Source organism: Carcharhinus amblyrhynchos, chromosome 1 (genome assembly GCF_965287045.1).
Source record: "Carcharhinus amblyrhynchos chromosome 1, sCarAmb.v2.hapA, whole genome shotgun sequence".
In the NCBI taxonomy this organism is placed as follows: domain Eukaryota; kingdom Metazoa; phylum Chordata; class Chondrichthyes; order Carcharhiniformes; family Carcharhinidae; genus Carcharhinus; species Carcharhinus amblyrhynchos.
In genome coordinates, this window is record NC_137324.1 from 143522553 (window position 1) to 143537762 (window position 15210).

Sequence of the window (15210 nt, forward strand, 5' to 3'; positions counted from 1 at the left end):
CTTGCGTTTACCCTAGCTAGGTTCCCCTGACACTAATGGACAATTTAGCACAGCCAATTCACCTAACCCGCACATCTTTGGACTGTGGAGGAAACTGGAGCTCCTGAAGAAAACCCAAGCAGACACAGGGAGAATGTGCAAACTCCACACAGACAATGACCCTGGGGAAAAGGAAAGGCAAGGGGCAGGTAATAAAGTTGCAGTTATCAATAGAGCAAGGAGAGAGATCATGGGTAATAGGTCCATTCAAAAGTCTGACAGCAGCAGGGAAGAACCTACTCTTGAGTAGGTTGGTATGTGTTTTCAGACATTCGTATCTTTTTCTTGACAGAAGAAGGTGGAAGAGAGTATGCCCTGGGTGCGTGTGGTCCTTGATTATGCTGGCTGCTTTCCTGAAGCAGAGGCAAGTGTAGATGGAGTCAGTGGATGGCAGGCTGGTTTATGTGATCAACTAGGCTGCATTCACAACTTTCAAAGAAGTAAAACAAGTGTAGTGTAAAATTGTTCACTATTGTTGAAAAATCTGATTGTATGGGCATTGCATATTCACATATAATTCTTGGAAGGCATAATTGGGGAACTCCAAATTAAGTACTTTGATGTAGTGTGGTCCATTAGCCTCCTATTGTGGGTTGGTAATAACTGCAAGGATGATATTTATTGGAAAATTTAGAAAATTTGAATGTAAAGACAATGACATTGTCATTAGCAAAAAATGCACTCTGGCTCATTTGAAGGGCTAACCATGTGATCCTGCCTATCTATTTTTAATTTTCAGGTTAAATACAGGCATTCATTGATTATTACTTAAAAAGAAGGAAGCGAGGGAACAGAGAATCCACATATTCTCATTGAAGCTTTTTTAAAAAATTTTATAATGCTTTTACACTTTCCATCTGTAAGAAAATGATTTATGCTGGTTTACAGCTCAAACTGCCATCACTTGATTAAATGTGTTTATTATGTATGTGGTAGGTAATGAGCATTAGCTATTTAATCTGTGTATATGTGTAAGTGAGGGTGAGGATAACAGGGGCATCTTTGACCTTGGAATCCAGTATGAGCAAGTCCCCTTGCCATTGACTGAATCAACAGAGTAAGGGGCCAAAGGTGAGACAAGAAAATCCAACAGATGGTGATCTTCTTTAGACAGTAATGTTCAAGAGAGACGTGTAGATTGTAGAGCAGACAATTAGAATGGCAAGAAGGAATAAGAGGCAGCTGAGGGAGTAAAAGGGCAGAATAGAAAGTTGCACTGATCGTGCAGATGTGTCATTGTTGTACAAACTTTGTGTAGACCTATTTGTCTCTGGCATCTTGCATGTCTCGATGTGGAGATGCTGGCATTGGACTGAGGTAAAACACAAAGAAATCCCACAACACCAGTTTAAAGTCCAAACAGGTTTATTTGTAGCAAACACCGCAAGCTTTCCGGACAGCCACCCACCCATGAGACTCCCAGCCACCTGATGAAGGGACAGGCTGTCCTGAAAGCTTGCAGTGTTTGCTACAAATAAATCTGTTTGGACTTCAAACTGGTGTTGTGGGATTTCTTTGTATCTTGCATGTCTCCCCATGGCGATGGCTTATTTGGATTTCAAGGCTCAAAGTTTTCTCATCTGAAGAGAGCTAATCTTACTTGCAGTCTTCCCCTTGCAATATCTATTCACATTGCAGTGCCATGTTGTGTAGTACACAACAGCTCATGACTATTTATGACACCCTTTTGGGTACATATTGCATCATCCCACAGACCAGTCAAGGCAGTGAATGTGCAGTTTAAGAAGCCCAGTGGTGTGTTCTATGATGACTTTGGTGGACATATGACCTTGATTGTAATGCTCCTGTGCCTTGCTCTGGGGCGCCACACTAATGTCATCAGCCATATCCGTAGGGGATAGCCCTTGTCACCATGGATGCATCCATTAATCTTGGCTGGGGCTTCAAACGCTCTGGAAGCTGTGACTTGCAGAAGATGTATGTGCTGTGACAGCTCTCTGGGAAATGTGCAGAGGCCTATAGTCGCACACCAGTTGTACATTCATTGAGTGACACTGTTGTAATTTACTTTTGCAACTGGCTATTTCCAGGAGCTTTTGCACCAAAAGAAACCCATTGCTGACCTTCCAGGCTAGTTACCTTCAAGGATTGTGGAGTGGGTAAAGTCATTGCCCATGACCAAATTGATCACTTCCTCTATGTATCTATATGTGACAGCCTATGAGGTGCCAACTATACCACCAGTTACGTGGAAGCTACTGCTGATGTAGGAAATGAGTGTCACTGTAATCTTCAGAGCCACTGGCATAGGTTTCCCAGTAAATCCACTTCACTGCACTCTTAATGAGCAATTTGACACATCTCAGCAACCGTTTCTCTGGACTTCCTCACATGTCACTGGTGTCACCTGTCTGATGCATAGAGATAATTTGTTTTAATGCTGTAGATGTGGTGATGCACCAGTGCTTGCCTCCACTGATACTTCCCTGGATGTCTATATCAGATGAGGCACCCCTCTGGTGCTGTCTGCTGTTGGTCTTGTGGCCTCTGTGGTGGACAGCAAGAGCTTTCCTTCACATTTTCTCCTCCTATTCCTGAGGTTTCAGGAGAAATTGAATGAGACATGTGGCTATTACAGTAATTGTACTGTGTGAAGAGGATGGAAGACATGGGAGCGTATTCCCATCCATGGTTCTCATCCATTGAATTAGCTAATCGACCTGTTGCGCACCACATGAGCTCTACCATATCACTGAAAGCTAACATGCAGGTACAGCAAGCAATTAAGAAGGCAAGAAGTATGTTGGCCTTCATTACTACAAGGCTCGTAGAATCCCTACAGAGCAGAAGGAGGCCATTCAGCCCATCAAGTCTGCACCAACCACAGTCCCATCCAGGCCCTGTTCATGTAACCCTTACATATTTCCCCTGCTAATCCCCGACACTAGGGTTAATTTAGCATGACCAATCAACCTAACCCGTACATCTTTGGACTCTGGGAGGAAACCGGAGCGTCTAGAGGAAATGTACGTAGACCCGAGGAGAATGTGCAAACTCCACACTGACAGTGACCCAAGGCCAGAATTGAACCTGGGTCCCTGGTGCTGTTAGGTAGCAGTGCTAATCACTGTGCTGCCATGCTGCCCATGTGCCACTGTGCTGCCCAAGAGGACTTGAGTATTGGAGTAAAGGGCTAGAATTTTCCAGCTGTTCATGCCGGCGTGATTCGCTGATCCCGCTGCAGTGAACAAAGATTTGGCAGAGTGCCTAATTCTCCATCCTTGCTTACAGCGGTGGTGGGACGTGAACTGCTAGAAAATTCCAGTCATGATATCTTATATATAGAATCTTATTATATAGAATCTGGTCAGACCACGCCAAGAGTCTTGTATCCAGTTTTGACCTCCTTACCAAAGGAAATATATATTTGCCATAGTGGGAGTTCATCAAACTAATTCCTGGGTTGGCGGGATTGTCCTATGAGAAAAGATTAAGTGGACTGGGTCTTTATTGTCTGATGTTTAGAAGAAAGAGTATTAATTTTATTCAAACATATGAAATTTGTACAAGCTTGACAGGGTGGATGCAAGAAGGGTGTCTCTTCAGATTGGGGTTTTAGTCTCAGACAAAGTGGCAGGTCATTTAGGATGGAGATGAGGAGGAATTTCTTTACTCAGAAGGTGGTGAATCTTTGGAATTTTCTGCCCCAGAGGGCTGTGGAGATTCAGTCACTGAGTATGTTCCAGACTGAGATTCATGGATTCCTAAATATTAAAAACATCAAGTGATATGGGGATTGCACATTGAAATAGAAACCAGCCCCTGGCCTCAATGAATGGCAGGGTGGGTTTGAAAAGCTGAATAGCCTATTCCTGCTCATTTTTCTTATTTTCCACCCATATATCAAAATAATCCTCCTCCCACATTAATCAAGTTTATTTTCAGAGAAGTTGTGTTTTACATAAGATCCTAAAAAGTATGGTATGTGTGACTTTTGAGAATGTTCTTGTAGCTTCTCTCCTCTCTCTTGTCATCCTTATTCTTGCCCCATCACACTTGATCCACCCATCATAACCTTTCCTCTCGCCTCTGTTATCCTTGACCCTCCCCTATCCCTTTGGACTCTATTAATATTACTCTGCATGTTCTATCTCTCCCCTGTGCCTGCATCCATGATTATCCCAATCGGGACTTTAATCCTGAACCCTCCTGTTATCCTCCTCCATATTTTTATCCATTTAGAATCATAGAATCCTACAGTGCATCGAGTCTGCACTGACCACAGTACCACCCAGGCCTATCCCCATAACCCATGCATTTACCCTAGCTAGCCCCCCTGACACTAAGGGACAGTTTAACATTGTCAATCCACCTAATCCACACATCTTTGGAGTGTAGAGGAAACTGGAGTACCTGGAGGAAACCCATGCAGGCACGTGGAGAACATGCAAACTCCGCACAGACAGTGACCCAAGCCAGGAATTGAACCCGGATCCCCGTGAGACAGCAGTGCTAACCACTGTGCTACCGTGGCGCCCATTTCTATGACCCACCCCATGAGACCTTCCAATACCCAATCCTGCCTCTGAACCTGCTCCTGGACCGATTCCAATGTCCCCCTTTGACTGTGACTATTCCGTTTGCCACACAGCATCCTTCATTCAATCTTCAGCACCCCACAATTCATAGCAGCAACCCGCCATTTCGCACCATTATCGAGCTTTCAATCCCTGCTTGACCCTTCCCAAGCTCACCCTCTGACCCCTTACAAGACCAGCACACCCAGAAAATGAGGCCCTTCCCTCCACCACATCTCCTAGCACCCAAATATCAATCTTTCATCACCCACTGTCATGTGCCACAGAGCTCAACATGGAGCAGTTTTTAAACAATTGTGAACCGGGTGCCAGGAGACTCTCATGCACTGCTGACTTTATCCTGAGGGTAAGGCTTTATTGAAAACTGTTTTACATTAAGGACTATTCATGCACCTTACTGTGTTACACGTATGAACCTGCCACAGAGTGGCTTGAAACCTGTTGCAAACATGCTGTAGACATTATTGCTGCATTCTAATCTGCCATTGCGAAATCAAAATCCCACGTCCTGCCTAATTAAGCCACCTTGCATGTTTCCCACTCTTGTGGGTGTCATAAATTCCCCTCCACATCCCTCACCACTGTAGGTCTGAAAATATAAAGAGTAAGAGCAAGAACAAAGGTCACATCAAGGTTAGGAACAAGGGTAACAAATGGTGAGGGAACACATAAAGATATAAAACAGAAATATTAATTGACTGTCAGAAATAAAATGAAAGCAGTAACTATTAAAAATAACTTAAACTGTCTTCAGCAATGTACACAACATCCAAAATAAAATACTGGAGGCAATAGTCTGTAGCAATGCTCCAGATGTAGAACCAGATGGAATTACTCAAACATGGCTTCATAAACATCAGAATTGGCAACTAAATGTTGAATGTAATAACATAATCAAAAAGGATGGGGAAAGAAAAAGGGGCAGTAAGATAGCTGTATTAATTAGATACAGCATAATGGCAGTGGAATAAAAGGGACATAGTTAACAGATTCCATATGGGTTGAAATAAAAGCTAAGGGACCTATCACATTAATTAGTGTATATTACAGACAAAAGAGGTACAAGATAAAATATGTAAGAAAATATTTTTTAAAATATATGAAATAAATAAAGGATATAACAATCATGGCAGATGTTAACTAACTTGAAATAAACTGAAAATAAGAGGGAGCAAGACAGGTACAGGGAACAAAATTTTCACAAAGTGTGCAGGACTCCTTTCTTATCCAGTATGTGAAAAGCCCAACTGCTAAAACTATTAATGAGAAGAGAGCCAGAACAGATAAGAGAGATAATTGGAAGGGAGCATCTTGGCAGTGGTGATCACAGAACATAAGGTGTACAAGAGGTTCAGGGAATTAGGAGATGTTAAAGATTTTGAGGAGTATAAGGACTGTAGGAGGGAACTTAAAAGGGAAATTAGGAGAGCCAGAAGGGGTCATGAGAAGACCTTGGCGGGTAAGATTAAGGAGAATCCCAAGGCCTTCTATAAATATGTGAAAGGTAAAAGGATAAGAAGAGAAGGGATAGGACCTATAAAAGGTGAGGGGGGAAAGGTTTGTGTGGAACCAGAAGAAATGGCGGAGGTGCTTAACGAGTACTTCGCCTCAGTATTCACGGTGGAAGCCGATCTGGGAGATTTTGTTATGGATTTGCAGCAGATGGAAAGGATTGAGTACGTGAATATTAAGGAGGAGGATGTGTTGGAACTTTTGAATTCTATCAAGGTAGATAAGTCGCCGGGACCAGATGGGATGTACCCCAGGATACTGTGGGAGGCGAGGGAAGAGATTGCAGAGCCCCTGGCGATGATCTTTGCGTCGTCAATGGAGACGGGAGAGGTTCCAGAGGATTGGAGGATTGCGGATGTAGTTCCTATTTTTAAGAAAGGGAACAGAGATAGCCCGGGAAATTACCGACCGGTGAGTCTGACCTCAGTGGTTGGTAAGCTGATGGAGAGGCTTCTGAGGGACAAGATTTACGAACATTTGGAGAGGTTTGACATGATCAGGAATAGTCAGCATGGATTTGTCAAGGGCAGGTCGTGCCTTACAAGCCTAGTTGAGTTCTTCGATAATGTGACTGAACACATTGACGAAGGAAGTGCCGTGGACGTAGTGTACATGGACTTCAGCAAGGCGTTTGATAAGGTCCCCCATGCAAGACTTCTTGAGAAGGTGAGAGGGCATGGGATCCAAGGGCCTTTGGCCTTGTGGATCCAGAACTGGCTTGCCTGCAGAAGGCAGAGAGTGGTTGTGGATGGGGCTTTTTCTGAATGGAGGTCAGTCACCAGCGGAGTGCCTCAAGGATCTGTTCTGGGACCCTTGTTGTTTGTCATTTTCATAAATGACCTGGATGAGGAAGTGGAGGGATGGGTAAGTAAGTTCGCTGATGACACGAAGGTCGGTGGTGTTGTGGATGATCTGGAAGGATGGCAAAAGTTGCAACAGGACATAGATAGGATGCAGGACTGGGCGGAGAAGTGGCAGATGGACTTCAACGCGGATAAATGTGTAGTCGTCCATTTTGGCAGAACCAACGGGATGAACGAGTACACTATCAAGGGCAGAAGTCTGAGTAGTGTTGAGGAGCAGAAGGATCTTGGGGTCCGGGTCCACAGGACTCTTAAATCGGCCTCGCAGGTGGAGGAGGTGGTCAAGAAGGCGTATGGTGTACTGGCCTTCATTAATCGAGGGATTGAGTTTAGGAGTCGGGAGGTAATGCTGGAACTTTATAAGACCCTTGTCAGGCCTCATTTGGAGTATTGTGCGCAGTTCTGGTCGCCTCACTATAGGAAAGATGTAGAAGCTATTGAGAGGGTGCAGAGGAGATTTACAAGGATGTTGCCTGGACTGGGAGGCATGCCTTATGAAGTTAGGTTGAGGGAGCTGGGACTCGTTTCCCTGGAGAGACGAAGGTTGAGAGGCGACCTGATAGAAGTTTACAAAATGTTGAGAGGAATAGATAGGGTGGACTCTCAGAGGCTATTTCCCCGGTTTGAAATGGTCGCTACGAGAGGACACAGATTTAAGGTGCGGGGAGGGAGGTTCAGAAGTGATGTTAGGGGTAAGTTTTTCACTCAGAGGGTGGTGAGTGAATGGAATCGGCTGCCGTCAGTGGTGGTGGAGGCGAACTCGCTGGGGTCTTTTAAAAGACTTCTGGATGAGTATATGGGGTTTAATGAGATTGAGGGTTATAGATAGGTCTGTAGGTAGGTAGGTGATGTGATCGGTGCAACTTGTGGGCCGAAGGGCCTGTTTGTGCTGTAGTGTTCTATGTTCTATGTTCTATGTTCTATAATAGGGGCAGGATTATACTGATCCAGTCAAAGTCCCAATATCAGGACCAAATGTGTGTTAGAAATACACACTGACAGACAGCAGGACTTTCTGTATTTTTTTCTAAGGAGCAGACAATTAGTGGACTAGCAGTGGAGAAGCCATTCTGTTAATGGTGTTGAGTGGGTCCTAGTGCAGGCAGCTCACATGCAGCTGCAATTATACTTGGCATCTGTGGTACATTCAGGCAACAGCCATCCAGAAAATAGGTGCACATAGACAGAGTGCTGAGATGGCATTAAGAAAAGCAATGGTCACCCTATGTTTCAGTGATACCTCCCTTGAGACTCTTGTTCAAGTAGCCATGAAAGGAAGCAGATCCTCTTCCCACAAGTCAGAAGGAGGAGGACACCAGTCAAAATGAAGGAGGCATAGGATATGACCAAAATGGGCAGCAGCTGAGGAGTTGTGCCTGGAACCTGGGTACAGTGCAGGAAGCCCGCTACTGAAATTTTGCAGCCTGGAAAAAATGAATGGCATTAACAGTTGTCATCTGGAAGTCCAGCGTTCAGTGAAAGGCACCCATAAAATTGTAGGCCAGGTAGTTGATCCATACATGGGCCAATACCAAGCACCAGGCTGAATGGCCACCTCACCGTGCCATACCACGGCACTGGAAGTTTACATTACCTCAGGTGAAGGAACACATAGATGCCATGAGAAGGCAGTGGCACCGCCAGTGTTTATACTACAAGAGGAATGTGCTGAAAATGTGAGGGAGCACCAACAGACTAGAGAGGGAGTAGCCATTGTCACCAACTTGGAGATGATGGAAGCTTCAGAAATCGGTTGGTCACTGCAAAGCAGCCTGTTGCTGAGGGCGAGGTGGGTATCAAAGGAACGGAAAGGTCTGAAAGGAGTCCAACATTCCCTAAATCATATATAGCATTAGGTTCATGTGTGGGCCTTCAAAGCCACTAAAAGTTCTTCACCAAAGGGAGGATGGGGCATTGGTGATAAAACTGTTACACTTAAATATTTTATTTTTACCAGGCCCAGGTGAAAGACAGATAAGTAAAGCACCCATCCTGCATCACTTTATTCCTGTTCATTCTCCACCAGCACAACACCCACCTTGCTGGTCTAAGCTGTGTATGTAAAATCAATGACACTAGCTGGTGAGTACTTCACAGAAGAGGTAGCAGAGACAATGGCAGTAGTGGTGAATCCCACTCAGAAGAGTGAAGAAAGGCCCAGGAATGGTCAGCTCCATGCATATGGTGAGTCCCATTTATTGTCAGCCATATGTGAATCATAGAACTCCTACAGTGCAGAAGGAGGCCATTCAGCCCATTGAATCTGCAATGACCACAATCCCACCCAGGCCCTATCCCCACAACCCCATGCATTTACCCTAGTTAGTCCCCCTAACATTAATTTTAGCATGGCCAATCTGCCTAACCCACATATCTTTGGACTATGGGAGGGAACTGGAGCACCTGGAGGACTGTGAGGAGATGAGGCAGTGAAGCCCCACACTCAATCCATCCAGACTCTATATCTTTGGCATGTGAATGCATGGCCTCCTGAATTGAAACAGTGGCAAGCCTCATGGAGAGACATATGGAACTCAGCACTGACTGGATGCAGGGCTTACAAGTAAGCCTTCAGAGCATGGACTATCCATGAACTCAGTGGAGTGATGGGTGACTGAGATGGGTCAGCGCGTATCTCCCCATTGCCAGGAGATCAAGCACTGTAAGTGATCACAAAAATATGTGAAACTTCAAAGGGTAGACTTCAGGCCATAAGGCTTTATGCAGGATATTTCCACCACTGAAGTTCCTCAGCCTTCCCACTCATACAAACACTCGACACTGTTCTGATGACATTCTTGAGTTTGTGTCTTTATATGTCCTGTTTGTGAACAGAACTCCCACTCACCTGATGAAGGGGCAGCGCTCCGAAAGCTAGTGGCTTGTGCTACCAAATAAACCTGTTGGACTTTAACCTGGTGTTGCGAGACATCTTACAGCATTCTCCACCACAGATGCAGCTGCACCTAGAGATGCAAGGTCCTGGTAGACCTCAGGAGCCCCAAGGACCAAGGTGGTCACCATTGAATGCACAGGAACAAGAAGGCAGCGGTCTGCTCCCACATCAACCTAAGGCAGAGGGGGAGCAGCTTGTAGAAATTTCCAAAAGTGTTTATATAGCTGCAAGAACTAGCAGGGTTAATTGGACTATATTAATATTTCACACACAGACTTGAATTCAGATGCATTGAAGAGAATTTTGTGCAACTACCAATCTAAAAGATTTGTACATCAATTCAATGCAACATTTGGTACTGTATAAATCTTTAAACTGTTGACGGTGTGTTCTAGAAATGCCCAGTAGTCAAGAATACCTGTTTTAATGATGGTCTTTGTACATTGCAGTCACAGGAATGTATGGATTATAAATGTTTCCAATGAACATATAGACTATAAATATCAGTGACACCAGTCTCCAGCTGGAATGTGTTGGCCCTTCTGTTTCTTATGTTTGTGTTCAAATAACACATCAACTGATGAAAGAGTTGCATGTTTCCTTACCACATGTGCCAGTCCTGTTTCTTGGGCTGCCCCAGCACCACGTTCATCAAGTAGAGCCTTTTCATGTGTTTCATAAACATCCTCCTCTTTAGAGCATTCAGCTCATTCAGTATCTTCCTCTGACTCCAGCACTATTGTTGTGTCTAGTACTGGGTTGTGCAATACGCAGTAAATGACAATTTGAAGGATACCCTTTGAGGGTTGTAAAATACCCATATGCAGGATACCCTTGAGGGTGCAGGGCTCCCCCAGATCTATCAAGCATTGAAAGCTCATCTTCAGTAAACCAGTTCTTGCTCAACGATGGCCCTTGTAATCAGGCGGCTGTAGTTATATTTGTCTTCTGCCTGTGATTTGGGATATAGTACAGGAGTCAGAATCATGTCCTCAGTGTATATCTCAGTGTATATTTAGCTATGAAGACACAGGTGTGGCTTGAAGAGCTGAGACAATTAGGACTTTCTAACAAAATAGGAAATGTGTCAGCTTTCTGGAAACCTTGCACAGACCTACATGGAACACTCATGGCGGTCGTACAAAAAATTGAGTGAGTGAAAATCCCTCCTTTACATAAGGTTGCAGTGAGAGAGCCTTTCAGGCCAGGTTTATACAGGCACCTGGGGAAACTCAGACATGACAAAAAGCTGATTTCCCTCGAGTCCTGACTGGCCAGTTCTGTTGTGATCTTGACATAATTCACCCCAGCCCAATGGTGCATAACACAGGGGACCTTCTATGTAATGATGGGACGCTGACTGAGAGGGAGCAAATGGATCACCATATGATAATACAGTAAGAAGTCTGACAACACCAGGTTTACCCCAGTCCAACGCCGGGTTCTCCACATCATGACTACTATCTCCATATGATCCCAGGAACATCCCTTTTAAGAAGGGCAGAGTGCTTTTAAGAGTTGCAGACTAACTGTACATAGCGTTAGACGTTCACACACCTGCATTTAGTCAGAAGCACATTTCATGCAGAACTGCGCATTGCAACCATGTTGATAAATTGATGGCATGAAGTTCGAGCTCCACTTGCTTCAACTTGAGTAGACACTCAGTTCAAAGGTCAGAGCATGTGAAACCAAAAGAGAAAATGCTGGAAAATCTCAACAGATGTGGCAGCATCTGTAAGGAGATAAAAGACTTCATGTTTCGAATCCAGATGACCCTTTGTCAAAGCTCTTGACTACCATGCATTTCGAGGGTACACCGTCAACAGTTTAAAGATTTGTACAATATCAAATGTTGTGCTGAATAGATGTACAAATCTTTTAAATTGGCAGTTGCACAAACTTTTCTTCAATGCATCCAAATTCAAGTCTCTGTGCGAAATATTAATAAGCGTGTGAAGTCAGGAAACAAGAGGTAGAATGAGCAGAAAATGGAGTCATGCCTAAAGGCAGGTATCCAGAATGGCAAAAGGTGGGAACTGGTGTTAAAGAACAAAGGACTGGTAACGATCGGTTTTGGGACTACTGTTGTCCACTATTTGCATAACCAATTTGGACTCAGGAATTGAATCATAGAATCCCTGCAAAAGGCTATTCAGACCATTGAACCTGCACCAACAATAATCCCTCCCAGGCCCCATTCCCCCCATGTATTTACACGGCTAATCCTCCTGACATGAAGGGGCAATTTAGCATGGCCAATCAATCTGACCTGCACATCTCTGAGTGTTGGAGGAAACTGGAGCACCTGCAGGACACCCACACAGACATGGGGAGACCATGCAAACTCCACACGAACAGTCACCCAATCAGAATTGAACCCAGATCCCTGGCACTGAGGCAGCAGTGCTATCCACTGTGCCACCATTTGGAGATATGTTTTTAAGATGGGCTCATAACTGGCAAATTAACTTCAATATTGATAAATGTGAAGTGGTACATTTCAGTATGAATGAAAGGGCCAAATACTAATTGGAAAATACATTTCTAAGTGGATTAGAAGAATAGTGTATTATTGGAGAACAGATACACAAAACTATAAAAGTAGTGATGTAAGTCATTAAAAACCAAACTAAGTGGTGGGTTTATGTAAGAACATAAAAAATGGGAGCAGGAGTAAATCAGGAGTGCAGATTAAAATTAGGGATAAATTCCGAGGTTCACAAATACAATATTAACTAAAACAGCTGAGTTTTATGCAAGCTTTGTTTTCAAATGCTTTTGAAATATATTGTGTATTAATAGTGCAGGACCTTTATTTTGTTACCATGTACTTAAATTATTATTTTCTCACTTTGTATTTTAACATTTCTCTTACCTGTTTGCTTCATTAAACATTCCCCTTGAGTTGTGAAATATGGTTGGAGGAAGGACCTGGCACTTGCACTGTTCCTTTCACATCCTGAGACTGTTCCAAACACTTCATGGTCATTGAATTATTTTTGCTGTGTAGGCAGCCACTGTTATTTTGCTGGCAAGAAGGATGATTTCAACTTCAGATGTTTCAATTTTCATTGTCAGTACTGATCACAATTAGCCACAATGAGATACTGTTCCATCTGGTATCATTGGTGCTACTAATTTCCTGTACTGCCTGAGGTGAATGATATCATTGCTTCTTATCAAATGGCTTGGCCAAAAAAAACTGCTAAAAACTTAACTATTGAACCATTAACACCAGCATTAAACCTGAAACACTCAAGTTCATTAACGTTATTTTCCTGAAGATATGTAAAAGCTTACATAGAAATGAGTAAGGTACTACACAGTTAGCCTTAAGTTGGGTAATCCCATTGTGAAAATATTTTTTTGATTTAGCTATCTTTAAAAGCTGGTTAACACTGAAAACTTTCACATCCATGCCATACAGAATTAAATCATAGAATAATATGGGACAGAAGGAGGCCCTGCAGCCCATCCTGACGATGTTGTTCTCTGGAAGAGCGATGTAATTTGTTTTGCTCCCCTGATCTTACTCCATAGGAATATAGGAATTAGGAGCAAGAGTAGGCAATTCAGCCTTACAAGCCCACTCTGCCATTCTGTATGATTGTGGCTGATCTCTAGCTCATCCTAACTCCACTTCCCTGCTTTTACCCCGTAGCCCTATGTCCTGCTCTTGATCAGATATTTACGTATCTCTTTTTTTAATCCATTGATTTATTCTGCATCCACTGCACTCTGGGGCAGTGAGTTCCATAGATTCACAACCCTCTGTGAGAAGTAGCTCCTCCTTATCTCTGTCTTGAACCTTCCCCCTCTTACTTATAGCTCTAAATAGCTACTTAGCTCTATATAGTTTTCCTTTTCAAATGATGATCCAATTCCCTATTGACAGTTATCACTGAAACTGCTTGTGCCAGCCTTTCAGTTGCTACATTTTAGGTTGTAACAGGTCTCTGAGTAAAAATAATTTTCCTCAACAATGCCTGTGGCATTTTTCCCAATTATATTAAATCTGTATCTCCAAGTTATGGACCTTCCTGCTAATGGATGCACTTCCTTCTAAGCACTCAATCAAAATTGCTCACAATCTTGAACACATCTATTATATCTCCCCTTGATTTACCTGCTCCAAGGGGAACAGTTTTAGCTCCTTTTGTCTCTCCACATAGCTGAAACTCTTCATCATTGGTACCATTCTGATGAATATCCTTGCATCCTGTCCAAAGCCTGCCCTGTCCACATTCTTTCTGAACTGTGATACCTGGAATTGGACACACTGCTTTAGCTGAGGTCAAATTTGTGATTTGTGCAGAACAGAATTTCCCCACGTTTGAACATTTTGTACATTCTGTCCAATGTTTTCAAATTGGGAGATCGGTTATAGCTCTATCCTTCACTAACTGGCTTTCGGGAATAGAGTACATAAGACAAATCAAATCAGATCAAAATACTCAGTTGAGGAATAGACATTACATGAGACCTGTCCTCCAATTGAAGGGCACTGCTATCTGATGACTCCTATAGTTCCTGACCTCCTTCTCTGCATTTTCCAATGATAGAGCTATCTCAGTGGCCTTCTTTAGGTCAAAATTGGGTTCTGCTAATGTATTTTTTTGGACTGTTGTATTGTCAATTCCACAGACCAGTCTATCTTGCAACATGCCGCTCAGAGGTAGCCCACATTTATAGTATTCTGCCAATTTTTGCAACCTGGTCAGAAATTGGATAACAGATTTCTCAGGGGTTTACCCTGTCATTTTAAAGCAGTGTTGTTGAAGTACCATGGAAGGTTTTGAGTCATAATTGAGCCTTTAACCAAGTCCACCAACTCGTTAAAGGTTTTGGAGTCAGGGGTATCGGCATCAAATCCTCACAGTGCAGAAGAAGGCCATTCGGTCCATTAAGTCTGCACTAATTCACCTTGTAGCCTGTTATGTCTCGCCACAGTTGATGGGTGTTCGTGTGTCTAGCCTGGGCGTCTAGCTTGATCCGATATCATCTCTTGGCATCTCTGATCATTCTCCACAGGTCATATCTGGAATTCTGGTTTGGTCAGAGTAATGGTAAAATGTCTCAGAATTCCTTACAATGGTGGAGCCTGAGTCACAACACCAGGAAGGGCAGGGCCAGCCTTAAGACTCCTAGGGAGCATATTCCAGAACATTGTAGTTGCCAGTGATGGACTATCACAAGTGCCGCAGAAGACTATAACTGAGGCGAAGATATAGGGACAGTCAAAACATGGGCTATTTTGAAAAAAAGCCAAGGCCAGTGCTGGACCATATGTTGCAGCTAGGCCCACAACCAGGAACAGGGACAATGCAATTAAATTATA

General features: G+C 43.5%; 1 protein-coding gene across 1 annotated transcript in view; it reads left to right on the plus strand.

Moving 5' to 3' along the window:
- Positions 1 to 15210, plus strand: part of glrbb (glycine receptor, beta b) — a 215513-nt gene that overhangs the window by 136726 nt on the left and 63577 nt on the right. The gene's annotated exons all lie outside the window — the stretch shown is intronic.